This window comes from Chiloscyllium punctatum, chromosome 22 (assembly GCF_047496795.1).
Source record: "Chiloscyllium punctatum isolate Juve2018m chromosome 22, sChiPun1.3, whole genome shotgun sequence".
Classification (NCBI taxonomy): Eukaryota; Metazoa; Chordata; class Chondrichthyes; order Orectolobiformes; family Hemiscylliidae; genus Chiloscyllium; species Chiloscyllium punctatum.
Genome location: NC_092760.1, coordinates 28,120,557 through 28,138,703, shown reverse-complemented (window position 1 = coordinate 28,138,703; position 18,147 = coordinate 28,120,557).

Sequence of the window (18,147 nt, the reverse complement as noted above, 5' to 3'; positions counted from 1 at the left end):
TCTGGACTCTCAGCTCAGTGTGTTGTTTCTCTATCTGTACTCTCAGTTCTGTGTTGGTTCTTTATCTCTGCTCCCAGTTCAGTGTGTTTTTCTCTCTGTGTACTCGCAGTTCAGTGTTGTTTCTCTTTCTGTAATCTCAGTTCAGTGTTGTTCCTCTGCCTGTACTCACACTTCAGTATTGTTTCTCTATCTGGACTTACAGTTCAGTGTTGTTCCTCTCTGTCTGTGCTCCGTTCATTGTTGTCTGTCTGCCTGTACTCAGTTGTTTCTCTATGTGTACGCGCAGTTCAGTGTTGTTTCTCTATCTGTGCTCTCGGTTCCATGTGTTGTTTCTCTATCTGTACACACAGTTCAGTATTATTTCTCAGTCTGTACATTCAATTCACTGTTGTTTCTCTATCTGCACACTCAGTTCAGTGTTGTTTCTCTATCTGTACTCACTGATCAGTGTTTTTTCTCGATCTGTACTCACAGTTCACAGTTGTTTCTCTATCTGTACTCTCAGTTTAGTATTATTTCTCAGTCTGTCCATTCAATTCACTGTGGTTTCTCTATCTGTACTCACGGTTCAGTATTATTTCTCAGTCTGTACATTCAATTAACTGTTGTTTCTCTATCTGCAAAATCAGTTCAGTGTTGTTTCTCTATCTGTACTCTGTGTTCAGGTTTGTTTCTCAATCTGTACTCACAGTTCAGTGTTGTTTTACTATCTGTACTCACAGTTCAGTGCTGCTTCTCTATCTGGAGTCTCAGCTCAGTGGGTTGTTTCTCTATCTGTACTCTCAGTTCTGAGTTGTTTCTCTTTCTGTACCCTCAGTTCAGTGCGGTTTCTCTATCTGTTCTCCGAGTTCAATGTGGTGTTTCTCTGTGTGTACTCACAGATCGTAGTTTTGTTTCTCAATCTGTACTCTCAGTTCAGTGTTGGTTCACTCTCTATACTCACAGTTCAGTGCTTTTTTATTCAATCTGTGCTCTCAGTTCAGTGTGTTGTTTCTCTATCTGTACTCGCAGTTCAGAGTTGTTTCTCTATCTGTGCTCTCGGTTCCATGTCTTGTTTCTTTATCTGTACTCACAGTTCAGTATTATTTCTCAGTCTGTACATTCAATTCACTGTTGTTTCTCTATCTGCACACTCAGTTCAGTGTTGTTTCTCTATCTGTACTCTCAGTTCAGGTTTGTTTCTCAATCTGTACTCACAGTTCAGTGTTGTTCAACTATCTGTACTCATAGTTCAGTGTTGCTTCTCTATCTGGACTCTCAGCTCAGTGTGTTGTTTCTCTATCTGTACTCTCAGTTCTGTGTTGGTTCTTTATCTGTGCTCCCAGTTCAGTGTGTTTTTCTCTATGTGTACTCGCAGTTCAGTGTTGTTTCACTATCTGTCATCTCAGTTCAGTGTTGTTCCTCTGCCTGTACTCACAGTTCAGTATAGTTTCTCTATCTGAACTCTCAGTTCAGTGTTGTTTCTCTATCTGGACTTACAGTTCAGTATGTTGTTTCTAGATCTGTCCTCTCAGTTCAGTGTTGATCCTCTGTCTGTGCTCAGTTCAGTGTTGTCTTTATGCCTGTACTCACAGTTCAGTGTTGTTTTGCAATCTGTTTTTACTGTTCAGTGTTGTTTCACTATCTGTACTCACAGGTCTGTGTTGTTTTTCTCTCTGTACTCTCAGTTCAGTATTGTTTCTCTATCTGTACTCTCAGCTCAGTGTTGTTTCTATATCCGTGCTACCAGTTCAGTCTGTTGTTTCTCTATGTGTACTCGCAGTTCAGTGTTGCTTCTCTGTCTGTGATCTTGGTTCCATGTCTTGCTTCTCTATCTGCACACTGAGTTCAGTGTTGTTTCTCTATCTGTACACTCAGTTCAGTGTTTTTTCTCTATCTGTACTCACAGTTCAATGTTGTTTCACTGTCTGTCCTCACAGATCAATGCTCTTTCTCTCTCTGTACTCACAGTTCAGTGTTGTTTTGCTATCTGTACTCACAGTTCAGTGTTGCTTCTCTCTCTGGACTCTCAGCTCAGTGTGTTGTTTCTCTATCTGTACTCTCAGTTCTGTGTTGTTTCTAGATCTGTCCCCTCAGTTCAGTGTTGTTCCTCTGGCTGTACTCAGTTCAGTGTTGTCTTTCTGCCTGTACTCACACTTCAGTGTTGTTTTGCACTCTGTTTTTACTGTTCAGTGTTGTTTCACTATCTGTACTCACAGGTCTGTGTTGTTTTTCTATCTGTACTCTCAGTTCAGTATTGTTTCTCTATCTGTACACTCAGTTCAGTGTTGTTTCTCTATCTGTACTCACAATTGAATGTTGTTTCACTATCAGTCCTCTCAGTTCAGTGTTGTTTCAATATCTGTACTCGAGCTGTTGTCTTCTTTCTCTGTCTGTACTGTGATTTCAGGTTTGTTTCTCTATCTGTAGTCACAGTTCAGTGTTGTTTTACTATCTGTACTCACAGTTCAGTGTTGCTTCTCTCTCTGGACTCTCAGCTCAGTGTGTTGTTTCTCTATCAGTACTCTCAGTTCTGTGTTGGTTCTTTATCTGTGCTCACAGTTCAGTCTGTTTTTCTCTATGTGTACTCACAGTTCAGTGTTGTTTCCCTATCTGTAATCTCAGTTCAGTGTTGTTACTCTGCCTGTACTCACAGTTCCGTATTGTTTCTCTATCTGTAATCTCAGTTCAGTGTTCTTTCTCTATCTGTACTCACAGTTCGCAGTTGTTTCTCTATCTGTACTCTCAGTTTAGTCTTATTTCTCTATCTGTAATCTCAGTTCATTGTTGTTTCTCTATCTGGACTTACAGTTCAGTGTGTTGTTTCTAGATCTGTCCTCTCAGTTCAGTGTTGTTTCTCCATCTGTGCTCTCGGTTCTGTGTGTTGTTTCTCTATCTGTACTCACAGTTCAGTGTTGTATCTCTGTCTGTACTCTCAGTGCAGTGTTGTTTCTCTATCTGTACTCACAACTGAATGTTGTTTCACTATCAGTCCTCTCAGTTCAGTGTTGTTTCAATATCTGTACTCACAGTTCAGTGTTGTTTCAATATCTGTACTCTAGCTGTAGTATTCTTTCTCTGTCTGTACTCTCAGTTCCGGTTTGTTTCTCTATCTGTACTCTCAGCTCAGTATGTTATTTCTCTCTCTGTACTCTCATTTTGTGTTGGTTCACGATCGGTGCTCCCAGTTCAGTGGGTTTTTCTCTATATTTTATTCTCAGTTCAATGTTGTTTCACTATCTGTACTCTCAGTTCAGTGTTAGAACATAGAACATAGAAGAATACAGCGCAGTACAGGCCCTTCAGCCCTCGATGTTGCGCCGATCAAAGCCCACCTAACCTACACTAACCCACTATCCTCCATATACCTATCCAATGCCCGCTTAAGTACCCATAAAGAGGGAGAGTCCACTACTGCTACTGGCAGGGCATTCCATGAACTTACGACTCGCTGAGTGAAGAACCTACCCCTAACATCAGTCCTATATCTACCCCCCCTTAATTTGAAGCTATGCCCTCTTGTAATAGCTGAGTCCATACGTGGAAAAAGGTTCTCACTGTCAACCCTATCTAAACCCCTAATCATCTTGTACACCTCTATCAAATCACCCCTAAACCTTCTTTTCTCCAATGAAAACAACCCCAAGTGCCTCAGCCTTTCCTCATAGGATCTTCCTACCATACCAGGCAACATCCTGGTAAACTTCCTCTGCACCCGTTCCAGTGCCTCCACATCCTTCCTATAGTATGGCGACCAAAACTGCACACAATGTTCCAGATGCGGCCGCACCAGAGTCTTATACAACTGCAGCATGACCTCAGGACTCCGGAACTCAATTCCTCTACCAATAAAAGCCAGTACGCCATATGCCTTCTTCACTGCACTATTTACCTGGGTGGCAACTTTCAGAGATCTGTGTACATGGACACCAAGATCCCTCTGCTCTTCCACACTGCCAAGTAGTCTACCATTAGCCCAGTAATCTATCTTTTTATTACTCTTACCAAAGTGAATCACTTCACACTTAGCTACATTGAACTCCATTTGCCACCTTTCTGCCCAGCTCTGCAGCTTCTCTATATCCCGCTGTAACCTGCCATATCCTTCCTCACTGTCTACAACTCCTCCGACTTTCGTATCATCCGCAAACTTGCTCACCCAACCTTCTAACCCTTCCTCCAGGTCATTTATAAAAATGACAAACAGCAATGGTCCCAAAACAGATCCTTGCGGAACACCGCTAGTGACGGCACTCCAAGATGAACCTTTGCCATCAACTACTACCCTCTGTCTTCTTCCAGAGAGCCAATTCCTTATCCAAACCTCCAACTCACCCTCAATGCCATATCTCTGTATTTTCTGCAGTAGCCTACCATGGGGGACCTTATCAAACGCCTTTCTAAAATCCATGTATACCACATCGACCGCTTTCCCCTCATCTACCACCTTAGTCACCTTCTCAAAGAATTCAATAAGGTTTGTGAGGCACGACCTGCCCTTCGCAAAACCATGCTGACTATCCTTGATCACATCATTCTTATCCAGATGTGCATAAATCCTATCCCTTACAATTCTCTCTAAAATTTTGCCCACAACAGAAGTGAGACTCACTGGCCTATAGTTACTAGTTGTTTCTCTATCTGGACTTACTGTTTAGTGTGTTGTTTCTAAATCTGTCCCCTCAGTTCAGTGTTGTTCCTCTGTCTGTACTCAGTTCAGTGTTGTCTTTCTGCCTGTACTCACACTTCAGTGATGTTTTGCACTCTGTTTTTACTGTTCAGTGTTGTTTCACTATCTGTACTCACAGGTCTGTGTTGTTTTTCTATCTGTACTCTCAGTTCAGTATTGTTTCTCTATCTGTACTCTCAGCTCAGTGTTGTTTCTCTATCTGTGCTCCCAGTTCAGTGTGTTATTTCTCTATCTGCACTCACAGTTCAGTATTATTTCTCAGTCTGTACATTCAATTCACTGTTGCTTCTCTATCTGCACACTCAGTTCAGTGTTGTTTATCTATCTGTACACTCAGTTCAGTGTTGTTTCTCTAACTGTACTCACAATTGAATGTTGTCTCACTATCAGTCCGCCCAGTTCAGTGTTGTTTCAATATCTGTACTCTAGCTGTAGAATTCTTTCTCTGTCTGTACTCTCAGTTCAGGTTTGTTTCTCGATCTGTACTCACAGTTCACTGTTGTTTTACTATCTGTACTCACAGTTCAGTGTTGCTTCTCTATCTGGACTCTCAGCTCAATGTGTTGTTTCTCGATCTGTACTCACTGTTCAGTGTTGTTTCTCGACCTGTACTCACAGTTCACAGTTGTTTCTCTATCTGTACTCTCAGTTTAGTCTTATTTCTCTCTCTGTAATCTCAGTTCAGTGTGTTGTTTCTCTATCTGTACTCACAGTTCAATGTTGTTTCACTGTCTGTCCTCACAGATCAATGCTCTTTCTCTCTCTGTACTCACAGTTCAGTGTTGTTTTACTATCTGTACTCACAGTTCAGTGTTGCTTCTCTCTCTGGACTCTCAGCTCAGTGTGTTGTTTCTCTATCTGTACTCTCAGTTCTGTGTTGGTTCTTTATCTGTGCTCCCAGTTCAGTGTGTTTTTCTCTATGTGTACTCGCAGTTCAGTGTTGTTTCACTATCTGTAATCTCAGTTCAGTGTTGTTCCTCTGCCTGTACTCACACTTCAGTATTGTTTCTCTATCTGTAATCTCAGTTCAGTGTTGTTTCTCTACCTGGACTTACAGTTCAGTGTTGTTCCTCTCTGTCTGTGCTCCGTTCAGTGTTGTCTGTCTGCCTGTACTCACAGTTGTTTCTCTATGTGTACTCGCAGTTCAGTGTTGTTTCTCAGTCTGTACATTCAATTCACTGTTGTTTCTCTATCTGCACACTCAGTTCAGTGTTGTTTCTCTATCTGTACTCACTGTTCAGTGTTTTTTCTCGATCTGTACTCACAGTTCACAGTTGTTTCTCTATCTGTACTCTCAGTTTAGTATTATTTCTCAGTTTGTCCATTCAATTCACTGTTGTTTCTCTATCTGCACACTCAGTTCAGTGTTGTTTTACTATCTGTACTCTCAGTTCAGTATGTTTCTCTACCTGTACACTCAGCTCAGTGTTGTTTCCCGGTCTGTGCTCCCAGTTCAGTGTGTTGTTTCTCTATGTGTACTCGCAGTTCAGTGTTGTTTCGCTATCTGTGCTCTCGGTTCCATGTGCTGTTTCTCTATCTGTACTCACAGTTCAGTATTAATTCTCAGTCTGTACATTCAATTAACTGTTGTTTCTCTATCTGCAAATTCAGTTCAGTGTTGTTTCTCTATCTGTACTCTGTGTTCAGGTTTGTTTCTCAATCTGTACTCACAGTTCAGTGTTGTTTTTCTATCTGTACTCACAGTTCAGTGCTGCTTCTCTATCTGGACTCTCAGCTCAGTGGGTTGTTTCTCTATCTGTACTCTCAGTTCTGAGTTGTTTCTCTTTCTGTACCCTCAGTTCAGTGCGGTTTCTCTATCTGTTCTCCGAGTTCAATGTGGTGTTTCTCTGTGTGTACTCACAGATCGTAGTTTTGTTTCTCAATCTGTACTCTCAGTTCAGTGTTGGTTCACTCTCTATACTCTCAGTTCAGTGCTTTTTTATTCAATCTGTGCTCTCAGTTCAGTGTGTTGTTTCTCTATCTGTACTCGCAGTTCAGAGTTGTTTCTCTATCTGTGCTCTCGGTTCCATGTCTTGTTTCTTTATCTGTACTCACAGTTCAGTATTATTTCTCAGTCTGTACATTCAATTCACTGTTGTTTCTCTATCTGCACACTCAGTTCAGTGTTGTTTCTCTATCTGTACTCTCAGTTCAGGTTTGTTTCTCAATCTGTACTCACAGTTCAGTGTTGTTCAACTATCTGTACTCACAGTTCAGTGTTGCTTCTCTATCTGGACTCTCAGCTCAGTGTGTTGTTTCTCTATCTGTACTCTCAGTTCTGTGTTGGTTCTTTATCTGTGCTCCCAGTTCAGTGTGTTTTTCTCTAAGTGTACTCGCAGTTCAGTGTTGTTTCACTATCTGTAATCTCAGTTCAGTGTTGTTCCTCTGCCTGTACTCACAGTTCAGTGTTGTTTTGCATTTTGTTTTGACTGTTCAGTGTTGTTTCACTATCTGCACTCACAGGTCTGTGTTGTTATTCTCTCTGTACTCTCAGTTCAGTATTGTTTCGCTATCTGTACTCTCAGCTCAGTGTTGTTTCTATATCCGTGCTACCAGTTCAGTCTGTTGTTTCTCTTTGTGTACTCGCAGTTCAGTGTTGTTTCATTATCTGTAATCTCAGTTCATTGTTGTTTCTCTATCTGGACTTACAGTTCAGTGTGTTGTTTCTAGATCTGTCCTCTCAGTTCAGTGTTGTTTCTCCATCTGTGCTCTCGGTTCTGTGTGTTGTTTCTCTATCTGTACTCACAGTTCAGTGTTGTATCTCTGTCTGTACTCTCAGTGCAGTGTTGTTTCTCTATCTGTACTCACAACTGAATGTTGTTTCACTATCAGTCCTCTCAGTTCAGTGTTGTTTCAATATCTGTACTCACAGTTCAGTGTTGTTTCAATATCTGTACTCTAGCTGTAGTATTCTTTCTCTGTCTGTACTCTCAGTTCCGGTTTGTTTCTCTATCTGTACTCTCAGCTCAGTATGTTATTTCTCTCTCTGTACTCTCATTTTGTGTTGGTTCACGATCGGTGCTCCCAGTTCAGTGGGTTTTTCTCTATATTTTATTCTCAGTTCAATGTTGTTTCACTATCTGTACTCTCAGTTCAGTGTTAGAACATAGAACATAGAAGAATACAGCGCAGTACAGGCCCTTCAGCCCTCGATGTTGCGCCGATCAAAGCCCACCTAACCTACACTAACCCACTATCCTCCATATACCTATCCAATGCCCGCTTAAGTACCCATAAAGAGGGAGAGTCCACTACTGCTACTGGCAGGGCATTCCATGAACTTACGACTCGCTGAGTGAAGAACCTACCCCTAACATCAGTCCTATATCTACCCCCCCTTAATTTGAAGCTATGCCCTCTTGTAATAGCTGAGTCCATACGTGGAAAAAGGTTCTCACTGTCAACCCTATCTAAACCCCTAATCATCTTGTACACCTCTATCAAATCACCCCTAAACCTTCTTTTCTCCAATGAAAACAACCCCAAGTGCCTCAGCCTTTCCTCATAGGATCTTCCTACCATACCAGGCAACATCCTGGTAAACTTCCTCTGCACCCGTTCCAGTGCCTCCACATCCTTCCTATAGTATGGCGACCAAAACTGCACACAATGTTCCAGATGCGGCCGCACCAGAGTCTTATACAACTGCAGCATGACCTCAGGACTCCGGAACTCAATTCCTCTACCAATAAAAGCCAGTACGCCATATGCCTTCTTCACTGCACTATTTACCTGGGTGGCAACTTTCAGAGATCTGTGTACATGGACACCAAGATCCCTCTGCTCTTCCACACTGCCAAGTAGTCTACCATTAGCCCAGTAATCTATCTTTTTATTACTCTTACCAAAGTGAATCACTTCACACTTAGCTACATTGAACTCCATTTGCCACCTTTCTGCCCAGCTCTGCAGCTTCTCTATATCCCGCTGTAACCTGCCATATCCTTCCTCACTGTCTACAACTCCTCCGACTTTCGTATCATCCGCAAACTTGCTCACCCAACCTTCTAACCCTTCCTCCAGGTCATTTATAAAAATGACAAACAGCAATGGTCCCAAAACAGATCCTTGCGGAACACCGCTAGTGACGGCACTCCAAGATGAACCTTTGCCATCAACTACTACCCTCTGTCTTCTTCCAGAGAGCCAATTCCTTATCCAAACCTCCAACTCACCCTCAATGCCATATCTCTGTATTTTCTGCAGTAGCCTACCATGGGGGACCTTATCAAACGCCTTTCTAAAATCCATGTATACCACATCGACCGCTTTCCCCTCATCTACCACCTTAGTCACCTTCTCAAAGAATTCAATAAGGTTTGTGAGGCACGACCTGCCCTTCGCAAAACCATGCTGACTATCCTTGATCACATCATTCTTATCCAGATGTGCATAAATCCTATCCCTTACAATTCTCTCTAAAATTTTGCCCACAACAGAAGTGAGACTCACTGGCCTATAGTTACTAGTTGTTTCTCTATCTGGACTTACTGTTTAGTGTGTTGTTTCTAAATCTGTCCCCTCAGTTCAGTGTTGTTCCTCTGTCTGTACTCAGTTCAGTGTTGTCTTTCTGCCTGTACTCACACTTCAGTGATGTTTTGCACTCTGTTTTTACTGTTCAGTGTTGTTTCACTATCTGTACTCACAGGTCTGTGTTGTTTTTCTATCTGTACTCTCAGTTCAGTATTGTTTCTCTATCTGTACTCTCAGCTCAGTGTTGTTTCTCTATCTGTGCTCCCAGTTCAGTGTGTTATTTCTCTATCTGCACTCACAGTTCAGTATTATTTCTCAGTCTGTACATTCAATTCACTGTTGCTTCTCTATCTGCACACTCAGTTCAGTGTTGTTTATCTATCTGTACACTCAGTTCAGTGTTGTTTCTCTAACTGTACTCACAATTGAATGTTGTCTCACTATCAGTCCGCCCAGTTCAGTGTTGTTTCAATATCTGTACTCTAGCTGTAGAATTCTTTCTCTGTCTGTACTCTCAGTTCAGGTTTGTTTCTCGATCTGTACTCACAGTTCACTGTTGTTTTACTATCTGTACTCACAGTTCAGTGTTGCTTCTCTATCTGGACTCTCAGCTCAATGTGTTGTTTCTCGATCTGTACTCACTGTTCAGTGTTGTTTCTCGACCTGTACTCACAGTTCACAGTTGTTTCTCTATCTGTACTCTCAGTTTAGTCTTATTTCTCTCTCTGTAATCTCAGTTCAGTGTGTTGTTTCTCTATCTGTACTCACAGTTCAATGTTGTTTCACTGTCTGTCCTCACAGATCAATGCTCTTTCTCTCTCTGTACTCACAGTTCAGTGTTGTTTTACTATCTGTACTCACAGTTCAGTGTTGCTTCTCTCTCTGGACTCTCAGCTCAGTGTGTTGTTTCTCTATCTGTACTCTCAGTTCTGTGTTGGTTCTTTATCTGTGCTCCCAGTTCAGTGTGTTTTTCTCTATGTGTACTCGCAGTTCAGTGTTGTTTCACTATCTGTAATCTCAGTTCAGTGTTGTTCCTCTGCCTGTACTCACACTTCAGTATTGTTTCTCTATCTGTAATCTCAGTTCAGTGTTGTTTCTCTACCTGGACTTACAGTTCAGTGTTGTTCCTCTCTGTCTGTGCTCCGTTCAGTGTTGTCTGTCTGCCTGTACTCACAGTTGTTTCTCTATGTGTACTCGCAGTTCAGTGTTGTTTCTCAGTCTGTACATTCAATTCACTGTTGTTTCTCTATCTGCACACTCAGTTCAGTGTTGTTTCTCTATCTGTACTCACTGTTCAGTGTTTTTTCTCGATCTGTACTCACAGTTCACAGTTGTTTCTCTATCTGTACTCTCAGTTTAGTATTATTTCTCAGTTTGTCCATTCAATTCACTGTTGTTTCTCTATCTGCACACTCAGTTCAGTGTTGTTTTACTATCTGTACTCTCAGTTCAGTATGTTTCTCTACCTGTACACTCAGCTCAGTGTTGTTTCCCGGTCTGTGCTCCCAGTTCAGTGTGTTGTTTCTCTATGTGTACTCGCAGTTCAGTGTTGTTTCGCTATCTGTGCTCTCGGTTCCATGTGCTGTTTCTCTATCTGTACTCACAGTTCAGTATTAATTCTCAGTCTGTACATTCAATTAACTGTTGTTTCTCTATCTGCAAATTCAGTTCAGTGTTGTTTCTCTATCTGTACTCTGTGTTCAGGTTTGTTTCTCAATCTGTACTCACAGTTCAGTGTTGTTTTTCTATCTGTACTCACAGTTCAGTGCTGCTTCTCTATCTGGACTCTCAGCTCAGTGGGTTGTTTCTCTATCTGTACTCTCAGTTCTGAGTTGTTTCTCTTTCTGTACCCTCAGTTCAGTGCGGTTTCTCTATCTGTTCTCCGAGTTCAATGTGGTGTTTCTCTGTGTGTACTCACAGATCGTAGTTTTGTTTCTCAATCTGTACTCTCAGTTCAGTGTTGGTTCACTCTCTATACTCTCAGTTCAGTGCTTTTTTATTCAATCTGTGCTCTCAGTTCAGTGTGTTGTTTCTCTATCTGTACTCGCAGTTCAGAGTTGTTTCTCTATCTGTGCTCTCGGTTCCATGTCTTGTTTCTTTATCTGTACTCACAGTTCAGTATTATTTCTCAGTCTGTACATTCAATTCACTGTTGTTTCTCTATCTGCACACTCAGTTCAGTGTTGTTTCTCTATCTGTACTCTCAGTTCAGGTTTGTTTCTCAATCTGTACTCACAGTTCAGTGTTGTTCAACTATCTGTACTCACAGTTCAGTGTTGCTTCTCTATCTGGACTCTCAGCTCAGTGTGTTGTTTCTCTATCTGTACTCTCAGTTCTGTGTTGGTTCTTTATCTGTGCTCCCAGTTCAGTGTGTTTTTCTCGAAGTGTACTCGCAGTTCAGTGTTGTTTCACTATCTGTAATCTCAGTTCAGTGTTGTTCCTCTGCCTGTACTCACAGTTCAGTGTTGTTTTGCAATTTGTTTTGACTGTTCAGTGTTGTTTCACTATCTGCACTCACAGGTCTGTGTTGTTATTCTCTCTGTACTCTCAGTTCAGTATTGTTTCGCTATCTGTACTCTCAGCTCAGTGTTGTTTCTATATCCGTGCTACCAGTTCAGTCTGTTGTTTCTCTTTGTGTACTCGCAGTTCAGTGTTGTTTCATTATCTGTAATCTCAGTTCAGTGTTGTTCCTCTGCCTGTACTCACAGTTCAGTATAGTTTCTCTATCTGAACTCTCAGTTCAGTGTTGTTTCTCTATCTGGACTTACAGTTCAGTGTGTTGTTTCTAGATCTGTCCTCTCAGTTCAGTGTTGATCCTCTGTCTGTGCTCAGTTCAGTGTTGTCTTTCTGCCTGTACTCACAGTTCAGTGTTGTTTTGCAATCTGTTTTTACTGTTCAGTGTTGTTTCACTATCTGTACTCACAGGTCTGTGTTGTTTTTCTCTCTGTACTCTCAGTTCAGTATTGTTTCTCTCTCTGTACTCTCAGCTCAGTGTTGTTTCTATATCCGTGCTACCAGTTCAGTCTGTTGTTTCTCTATGTGTACTCGCAGTTCAGTGTTGCTTCTCTCTCTGTGCTCTCGGTTCCATGTCTTGTTTCTCTATCTGCACACTCAGTTCAGTGTTGTTTCTCTATCTGTACACTCAGTTCAGTGTTGTTTCTCTATCTGTACTCACAATTGAATGTTGTTTCACTATCAGTCCTCTCAGTTCAGTGTTTTTTCAATATCTGTACTCGAGCTGTAGTCTTCTTTCTCTGTCTGTACTCTGATTTCAGGTTTGTTTTTCTATCTGTACTCACAGTTCAGTGTTGTTTTACGATCTGTACTCACAGTTCAGTGCTGCTTCTCTCTCTGGACTCTCAGCTCAGTGTGTTGTTTCTCTATCTGTACTCTCAGTTCTGTGTTGGTTCTTTATCTCTGCTCCCAGTTCAGTGTGTTTTTCTCTATGTGTACTCGCAGTTCAGTGTTGTTTCCCTGTCTGTAATCTCAGTTCAGTGTTGTTACTCTGCCTGTACTCACAGTTCCGTATTGTTTCTCTATCTGTAATCTCAGTTCAGTGTTATTTCTCTATCTGGACTTACAATTCAGTGTGTTGTTTCGAGATCTGTCCTCTCAGTTCAGTGTTGTTCCTCTCTGTCTGTGCTCCGTTCAGTGTTGTCTGTCTGCCTGTACTCACAGTTGTTTCTCTATGTGTACTCGCAGTTCAGTGTTGTTTCTCTCTCTGTGTTCACGGTTCCATGTGTTGTTTCTCTATCTGTACTCACAGTTCAGTATTATTTCTCAGTCTGTACATTCAATTCACTGTTGTTTCTCTATCTGCACACTCGGTTCAGTGTTGTTTCTCTATCTGCACACACAGTTCAGTGTTGTTTCTCTATCTGTACTCACTGTTCAGTGTTTTTTCTCGATCTGTACTCACAGTTCACAGTTGTTTCTCTATATGTACTCTCAGTTCAGTGTTGTTTCTCAGTCTTTCCATTCAATTCACTGTTGTTTCTCTATCTGCACACTCAGTTCAGTGTTGTTTCTCTATCTGTACTCTCAGTTCAGGTTTGTTTCTCAATCTGTACTCACAGTTCAGTGTTGTTTTACTATCTGTACTCTCAGTTCAGTATTGTTTCTCTATCTGTACACTCAGCTCAGCGTTGTTTCCCTGTCTGTGCTCCCAGTTCAGTGTGTTGTTTCTCTATCTGTACTCGCAGTTCAGAGTTGTTTCAATATCTGTACTCTAGCTGTAGTCTTCTTTTTCTGTCTGTACTCTCAGTACAGGTTTGTTTCTCTATCTGGACTCACAGTTCAATGATGTTTCACTATCTGTCCTCACAGTTCAATGTTGTTTCACTATCTGTACTCACAGTTCCGTGTTGTTTCTCAATCTCTACCCTCAGTTCAGTGTTGTTTCTCTATCTGTACACTCAGTTCAGTGTTGTTTCTCTGTCTATATTCACAATTGAATGTTGTTTCACGATCAGTCCTCTCAGTTCAGTGTTGTTTCAATATCTGTACTCTAGCTGTAGTCTTCTTTTTCTGTCTGTACTCTCAGTACAGGTTTGTTTCTCTATCTGTACTCAAAGTTCATAGTTGTTTTACTATCTGTACTCACAGTTCAGTGTTGCTTCTCTATCTGGACTCTCAGGTCAGTGTGTTGTTTATCTGTACTGCCAGTTCAGTGTTGTTTCTCTGTCTGTGCTCCCAGTTCCGTGTGTTGTTTCTCCATGTGTTCTCGCAGTTCAGTGTTGTTTCTCTATCTATACTCTCAGTACAGTGTGTTGTTTCTCTATCTGTACTCACTGATCAGTGTTGTTTCTCTATCTGTGCTCACCGTTCACAGGTGTTTCTCTATGTGTACTCTCAGTTTAGTCTTGTTTCTCTATCTGTAATCTCAGTTCAGTGTGTTGTTTCTCTATCTTACTCACAGTTCAATGTTGTTTCACTATCTGTCCTCTCAGTTCCATGTTGTTTCACTATCTGTACTCACAGTTCAATGTTGTTTCTCTATCTGTACTCTCAGTTCAGTGTTGTTTCACTATCTATACTCACAGTTCAGTGCTTTTTTATTCAATCTGTGCTCTCAGTTCAGTGTGTTGTTTCTCTGTCTGGACTCACAGTTCAGTATTATTTCTCAGTCTGTACATTCAATTCACTGTTGTTTCTCAATCTGCACACTCAGTTCAGTGTTGTTTTACTATCTGTCCTCTCAGTTCAGGTTTGTTTCTCATTCTGTCCTCTCAGCTCAGTGTTGTTTCTCTATCTGTGCTCCCAGTTCAGTGTGTTGTTTTTCTATGTGTTCTCACGGTTCAGTGTTGTTTCTCTATCTGTACTCACATTTCACTATTATTTCTCAGTCTGTACATTCAATTCACTGTTGTTTCTCTATCTGCACACTCAGTTTGGTGTTGTTTTACTATCTGTACTCACAGTTCAATGTTGCTTCTCTATCTGGGCTCTCAGCTCAGTGTGTTGTTTCTCTATCTGTACTCTCAGTTCTGTGTTGGTTCTTTGTGCTCCCAGTTCAGTGTGTTTGTCTCCATGTGTAATCGCAGTTCAGTGTTGTTTTACTATCTGTAATCTCAGTTCAGTGTTGTTTCTCTATCTGGACTTACAGTTCAGTGTGTTGTTTCTCGATCTATCCTCTCAGTTCAGTGTTGCTCCTCAGTCTGTACTCAGTTCAGTGTTGTCTTTCTGCCTGTACTCACAGTTCATTGTGTTTTGCAATCTGTTTTTACTGTTCAGTGTTGTTTCACTGTCTGTACTCACAGGTCTGTGTTGTTTTTCTATCTGTACTGCCAGTTCAGTGTTGTTTCTCTATCGGTGCTCCCAGTTCCGTGTGTTGTTTCTCTATGTGTACTCGCAGTTCAGTGTTGTTTCTCTATCTGTGCTCTCGGTTCCATGTGTTGTTGCTCTATCTATACTCACAGTTCATTATTATTTCTCAGTCTGTACTCTCAATTCACTGTTGTTTCTCTATCTGCAAACTCAGTACAGTGTTGTTTCTCTATCTGTACACTCAGTTCAGTATTGTTTCTCTATCTGTACTCTAGCTGTCGTCTTGTTTCTCTGTCTGTACTCTCAGTTCAGGTTTGTTTCTCTATATATACACTCAGTTCAGTGTTGTTTTACTATCTGTACTCACAGTTCAGTGTTGATTCTCTATCTGGACTCTCAACTCAGTGTGTTGTTTCTCTATCTGTACTCTCAGTTCAGTGTTGTTTTACACTATGTGTACTCGCAGTTCAGTGTTGTTTCAATATCTGTACTCACAGATCTGTGTTGTTTTTCTATCTGTACTCTCAGTTCAGTGTTGTTTTTCTATCTGTACTCTCAGTTCAGTGTTGTTTCTCTATCTGTGCTCCCAGTTCCGTGTGTTGTTTCTCTGTGTGTACTCGCAGTTCAGTGTTGTTTCTCTATCTGTGCTCTCAGTTCCATGTGTTGGTGCTCTATCTATACTCACAGTTCGTTATTATTTCTCTGTCTGTACTCTCAATTCACTGTTGTTTCTCTATCTGCAAACTCAGTTCAGTGTTGTTTCTCTATCTGTACACTCAGTTGAGTGTTGTTTCTCTATCTGTACTCACAATTGAATGTTGTTTCACTATCAGTCCTCTCAGTTCAGTGTTGTTTCAATATCCGTACTCTAGCTGTAGTCTTCTTTCTCTGTCTGTACTCTCAGTTCAGGTTTGTTTCTCTATCTGTACTCACAGTTCAGTGTTGTTTTACTATCTGTACTCACAGTTCAGTGTTGCTTCTCTATCTGGACTCTCAGCTCAGTGTGTCGTTTCTCTATCTGTACTCTCAGTTCTGTGTTGGTTCTTTATCTGTGCTCCCAGTTCAGTGTGTTTTTCTCTAAGTGTACTCGCAGTTCAGTGTTGTTTCAATATCTGTCCTCGAGGTTTAGTCTTGTTTCTCTGTCTGTACTCCCAGTTTAGTCTTGTTTCTCTATCTGTACTCACAGTTCAGTGTGTTGTTTCTCTAACTGTACTCAGAGTTCAATATTGTTTCACTATCTGTACTCACAATTCAGTGTTGTTTCTCTATCTGTACTCTCAGCTTAGTGGTGTTTCTCTATCTGTGCTCCCAGTTCAGTGTTGTTTCACCATCTGCACCCTCAGTTCACTGTGGTTTCTCTATCTGTTCTCCGAGTTCAATGTGTTGTTTCTCTGTGTGTACTCACAGATCGTAGTTTTGTTTCTCTATCTGGACTCTCAGCTCAGTATGTGATTTCTCTATCTGTACTCTCAGTTCAGTGTTGTTTCACTATCTGTACTCACAGTTGAGTGTTTTTTTTCTATCTGTGCTCTGAGTTCAGTGTGTTGTTTCTCTATGTGTACCTGCAGTTCAGTGTTGTTTCTCTATCTGTACTCAGATCAGAGTTTTGTTTCTCTATCTGTACTCTCAGTTCAGTGTTGGTTCTCCATCTCTGCTCTTAGTTCCGTGTGTTGTTTCTCTATCTGTACTCACAGTTCAGTGTTGCTTCTCTATCTGGACTCTCAGCTCAGTATGTGATTTCTCTATCTGTACTCTCAGTTCAGTGTTGTTTCACTATCTGTACTCACAGTTGAGTGTTTTTTTTTCTATCTGTGCTCTGAGTTCAGTGTGTTGTTTCTCTATGTGTACCGGCAGTTCAGTGTTGTTTCTCTATCTGCACTCAGATCAGAGTGTTGTTTCACTATCTGTACTCTCAGTTCTGTGTTGTCTTTCTGCCTGTACTCACAGTTCAGTGTTGTTTTGCAATCTGTTTTTACTGTTCAGTGTTGTTTCTCGATCTGTACTCACTGTTCAGTGTTGTTTCTCTATCTGTACTCACAGTTCACAGTTGTTTCTCTATCTGTACTCTCAGTTTAGTATTATTTCTCAGTCTGTACATTCAATTCACTGTTGTTTCTCTATCTGCAATCTCAGTTCAGTGTTCTTTCTCTATCTGTACTCACAGTTCGCAGTTGTTTCTCTATCTGTACTCTCAGTTTAGTCTTGTTTCTCTATCTGTAATCTCAGTTCATTGTTGTTTCTCTATCTGGACTTACAGTTCAGTGTGTTGTTTCAAGATCTGTTCTCTCAGTTCAGTGTTGTTTCTCCATCTGTGCTCTCGGTTCCGTGTGTTGTTTCTCTATCTGTACTCACAGTTCAGTGTTGTATCTCTGTCTGTACTCTCAGTGCAGTGTTGTTTCTCTATCTGTACTCACAACTGAATGTTGTTTCACTATCAGTCCTCTCAGTTCAGTGTTGTTTCAATATCTGTACTCACAGTTCAGTGTTGTTTCAATATCTGTACTCTAGCTGTAGGATTCTTCCTCTGTCTGTACTCTCAGTTCCGGTTTGTTTCTCTATCTGTACTCACAGTTCAGTGTTGTTTCTCTATCTGTACTCTCAGCTCAATATGTTATTTCTCTCTCTGTACTCTCATTTTGTGTTGGTTCACGATCAGTGCTCCCAGTTCAGTGGGTTTTTCTCTATATTTTATTCTCAGTTCAATGTTGTTTCACTATCTGTACTCTCAGTTCAGTGTTGTTTCTCTATCTGGACTTACTGTTTAGTGTGTTGTTTCTAAATCTGTCCCCTCAGTTCAGTGTTGTTCCTCTGTCTGTACTCAGTTCAGTGTTGTCTTTCTGCCTGTACTCACACTTCAGTGATGTTTTGCACTCTGTTTTTACTGTTCAGTGTTGTTTCACTATCTGTACTCACAGGTCTGTGTTGTTTTTCTATCTGTACTCTCAGTTCAGTGTGTTGTTTCTCTATCTGTACTCTCAGCTCAGTGTTGTTTCTCTATCTGTGCACCCAGTTCAGTGTGTTATTTCTCTATCTGCACTCACAGTTCAGTATTATTTCTCAGTCTGTACATTCAATTCACTGTTGCTTCTCGATCTGCACACTCAGTTCAGTGTTGTTTATCTATCTGTACACTCAGTTCAGTGTTGTTTCTCTAACTGTACTCACAATTGAATGTTGTCTCACTATCAGTCCGCCCAGTTCGGTGTTGTTTCAATATCTGTACTCTAGCTGTATTCTTC